Source organism: Lactuca saligna, chromosome 4 (genome assembly GCF_052625555.1).
Source record: "Lactuca saligna cultivar CGN05327 chromosome 4, ASM5262555v1, whole genome shotgun sequence".
Lineage (NCBI taxonomy): Eukaryota > Viridiplantae > Streptophyta > Magnoliopsida > Asterales > Asteraceae > Lactuca > Lactuca saligna.
Window position 1 is genome coordinate 280,172,964 of NC_136420.1, and position 4,560 is coordinate 280,177,523.

At 36.5% G+C, this 4,560-nt stretch overlaps 1 non-coding gene across 1 annotated transcript; it reads right to left on the reverse strand.

The window, feature by feature from the left end:
- Positions 1-586: 586 nt before the first annotated feature.
- LOC145044596 (small nucleolar RNA R71) lies at positions 587-694 on the reverse strand. The gene has a single exon (XR_013681545.1). It is a non-coding gene; the product is annotated as a small nucleolar RNA R71 (small nucleolar RNA).
- Positions 695-4,560: the final 3,866 nt, after the last annotated feature.

A 4,560-nucleotide genomic window follows, 5' to 3' on the forward strand; every position in this document is an offset into this window, starting at 1 on the left:
TTTTTCCTCCACTTCAAGACCTAGAATCCGCTTTCCACCAGAAGAAAGACAAGAAAGTCAACGAGTGAACAAGCACTTCTCAATCAGATAGAGGATTTGTAAGATTTGAGAGGACGCCAGATAGAAAGGGGATTTGATAAGAGCTAGAGTCATCTACTAAAGGAAGTTCAGACAAGGGATAGATAAAGGTCAAGGTTGAAGAGATGGCGGATATTACGAGAATGATGATGTGACTATAAGAAGAGGATACATGAAGAACATGGACCAGGTCTAGTTCCACCTGAGATACCAGCCGAGAGAAGTTTTGAGCTCAAAGGACACATTCTATCCATACTCAAGGACATAGATTTCACCGGAAAAGAGCATGAGGATGCTTTCAAGGACATTGATGAGGTCAAATACATTGTCAACTACTTTCATGCTCCTAGTGTTCCAAGAAAAATCAATTTTACTGAGGATGCTTCTGGTCACATTTACGAGTGAAGCAAATGTGTGGTTGAGATCTCTTGAGCCATGATCCATCACTAGGTAGGCTAATCTTCGTGATGCTTTCATTGAGCAATTTATTCCACCTTAGAAGATCTCAAAGCTCAAAAAGAAGATTGCTAACTTCCAACAAGAGGCGGGTGAGTCATTTTATGATGCTTGGGAGAGATACAATGGCTTGCTAAGAAGTTGCCATTAAACATGAATTGAATGTTCAAAAAGAAGTTTCCATCTTCTATGATAGAGTGAATGTAACTACTATACAACTTCCTGACTCACGAGGGCCTTTAACAAAGAAGGAGTCGGCAACTATAAAAGAATTAATTGAAGAGTTTGCAAAGCACTCACAAGAGTACCACAATCCATGAGATGGTGTTACAAGAGGAAAATGAGATAAAGGGAACGAGACTATGCGGACAATAGCTAAGCTCGACTCTATGGATATGCGAATTACATAGTTAGATTAATCAACCCATGCCATAAGTGTTGGTTGTGACAATTATAGTGGTCCACAATTGAACAAGGATTGTGATTTCGATTAAAATGGGAATAAGAACGCGCAAGTGTCCTACTCAAGTGGTGACAAGTTTGACGGAAGATGGGACAAATCCTAAGGAGTGGTGACCTTATGAAGAGTAGAAGAAACAGAAAGATGAAAAGTATAGACAAAATGAAAGAGGTGTATCAAAAAGAGTAGCCACCACCCCAAAAAAAGATAGATTTTGAGTCGGTACTCCATAGATTTATGGAAGCATCTATAAAGAGGCATAATACTACTGATGCCAATATGAAAATAATCAAGATTCAAATAAGAATATAGAGACTTAACTTGGGAAACCAAAAATGTCAACGAAGGGTTACGACCTAAAAACCAATATTAAAAATCACAATCTCATGTCATGGTAATCTACATCGAAGGAGAGATTGTTTATCAGGCAATAATGACCAATGAAATACCTAAAAGTCATCCCAAGTCAAATGTGGAACAAGAATAGCCTGGCGTCAAAAGATTGAAAACTGAAGTATTTTGTGAAGCTTCACCACATTGCGGTGAGATCACCACGTCGTGGTCTTGAGTAGAAGATAGTTATTCTCTTCTTCAATCGTTTCAGCCATCACTACCATTCCTATCTTGAGCCATCAAACATTGTCTATAACTCGAATAAAGGAAATTTATGGAACAAGTGCTTTCACTTTCAATCAAAGCCCTATTCCTCAAATCAATTGCAAAACTTCCAAAGTTTGCAAAGGATGTAATGAGTAAAAGAAAGAAGTTGGAAAAGGCCTAAAAATAGTTCTTAATGAGTTATGTTGAGCTGCAATTATAAAATCATTACCAATAAAAATGGGCGATTCAGGACAACTTACTTTGCCTTATGAATATCGTAACTCGACATCTATTAATGCTCTAGCCGATTTGGGGGAAATAATTTATCTCATGCCATACTCTTTCTATCAAAAGCCCAGATTACCAAAGCTTGAAGACACAAGAATTACCATTCGAATGGTGGATCACTCAACCACATATCCGTGAGGAATAATTGAATAGTTACTAGTTAAGGTAGGAAAATGTGTTTTTGTGGTTGATTTTTTGGTTCTCGACATGAAGGAGGATGAAGAACTTCATTTTTTTTTTGGGAAGACCATTCTTGAGTACCGCAAGAGCACTAGTTGACATCTATGACTCAAAGCTCACACTTCGTGTAGAAGATGATGATATAACCTTTGAGATGAGTCCTAAAGTAAATTATGAAGAGCGAAATGATGAAGTGTCAAAGATTCATGTCGTGGAAGAAGACTTAATGAGCTAGTTGCACTAAAAAAGATGATGGAAGGAGAACTTAAGGTGTAGAAGGAGCCAAATGTCAAAAAAGTCAAGCATTTGAAGTTAAAAGCCTCGACTCCCTATGATATTTGAGGGGATTGAATTTACTACAACCAAGGTTTAAGAGAAAGAAAAAGTAGATGAAATCGAAGAAGATTTGTATGAAGAGGTGGAGATAATAGAAGAAGAAATGGATGGAGAGTTGAAGGAGACTATCATGGTTGAATTAGAGGTTGAAAAGGAAGGCTCTAGGGAAGATGTCAAAAAGGCAAACATGATAAAGAAGAAAGGAAAAGGGGTGAGGTATAAACATGAAGACAATGTCAACAAAAAGAAGAAGGAGAACTCGAAGAGGGCTTACAAGAGAAGGGTTCAATCTTACAAGTGAAAATGGAAGGAGAAAAAGGAGTAAATGGATATTCCACTCCCAAATTCAACAACGTAGAGTAGGAAGGAGTCCAACTCATGACACCTAAAAAAGAAGTGTTTTTCGGGAGGCAACTAGATATTTTTGGAGTTTGCATTTTCTTTATCTTTTGATTTCATTTTGTTTTTAGTCTTTACTTTTTAGTTTTTTATTTTATGTCTAACTAATTGATCATGTGTTTCTCTAGTTTTCTAAAGTTTTTTTGTGGTGTTAGAAAGAAAAGTACGTAAAGCAATTAAGGAGCTAAATGGACAAAGAAGTTGTGCAAATTTTTGAAGATCATAATTAGAGTACAACTTTTTTAATAAGTGTGGGTTTCCACATGATGAAGAGAAGTGAATTTTGAAGAATATTTATGAAAAAAAGAATATTAGGAATGGTCCTAACCGTTACGAAGAGTTAATGCCTTGCTATTAATCTTAAAAGATGATTTGAGAAGTCATCACAATGTGGACATCATAAGCATGTCCACTATTAAAAAAACAACCTTTTACGACGCGCAAACCATACCCGGTGATTTATGATACGCAAATATGTATGTCCAAAAAATAATGTCATCTCTTCCAAAATTTAAAGGATTTATGACACGCATTTTTGCGTGCCCTAAAATTAGTGTCTAAACAGAAAAAAAAAAAAACAAACAAAACAAAAACATGGACGGCACCTATAATAAAATGTGCGGTGTCTAAAGATGTTGCTTTATAAATTTTAATAGAACGCGCGTTCATAGCGGGGGAAATGAAACCCTAAAAAATTAAAAACATGCCTTCTTTTTTATCCTCTACTTGTGTTTTCCTCTTGCCCTAATTATCGATCGATGCTCCTTCCTTCCGCCTCCTGACATTGATTGTCACACCTTTAATATAATCAATCACCTATGATATTCCTTCATCTTTCTAATGGCGTCACGAGATCTAGAGATCGAAGAAGGAGGCAAAACCATCAAGAAGTCGTATGAATGATATTAACTTCAAGCAATCTTTCATATTTACCACTTCTGCCCAAATCCTTCGATGATGGAGCCGCCGTACACTTGGATTACGATAACTAAAGCTCCACAGTAAACCCTAGTAGTATTCATTTCTTACTTCAACTTCAACCCGCTTTAAACCTAGTTTTCTATTTAGTTTTTACAGCCTTTTCTTCGCCATAACTTCCATCTCCCATGGTCACCTCTTTTCCATATTCTAGCATTGTCGCAAGATGTCTTCATTGTTCCTCCCGCGGTATCTTCCACTAGGCAAAATATATTCTAAGAACTAATCTGAGTGATCACATAGAGGAAAGAATGTGTAGGCATCTGAATCAAGAAAGACAAGAAATGAAAAAGATTTCTGGATTTGAACCCTATGAGGTACCTGGAGCTGAAGGGCTTGTTGTGAGGGTAGTTATGTTTGTTGAGAAACAACTGGAAATGAGAAAGAAGTTTAAAGACATATATTAGAATGTGTGCATGTTTGGAATGTGTTTTCAGGAGTTTGGATCAGAGTGTGGGGGCCCAAATCAATGCTGTGTGTATATCTCCTATCTTGATTTTGTAAAGTACTTTAGACCTGAGAGAAAGAGTGTGAGTGGTGAATCTCTTCGGACCTTTTTTTTATCATGAAATATTGGTTCTTCAACTTCTTTCACTTTTTGTTTCTTTACTTTATGAACACATGTGTTTGTGTGTTGGTGAACTTGATTAAAAGTATATCGTTTGTTTTTTGCCTATGTTATGATGATCATCAAATTGGATACCTCGATTATTGCAAGACACAGGGTTTCACCACCTGTTATATATGGGAATGTCCTCTTATAAAAGGAGAATATTAGATTATTT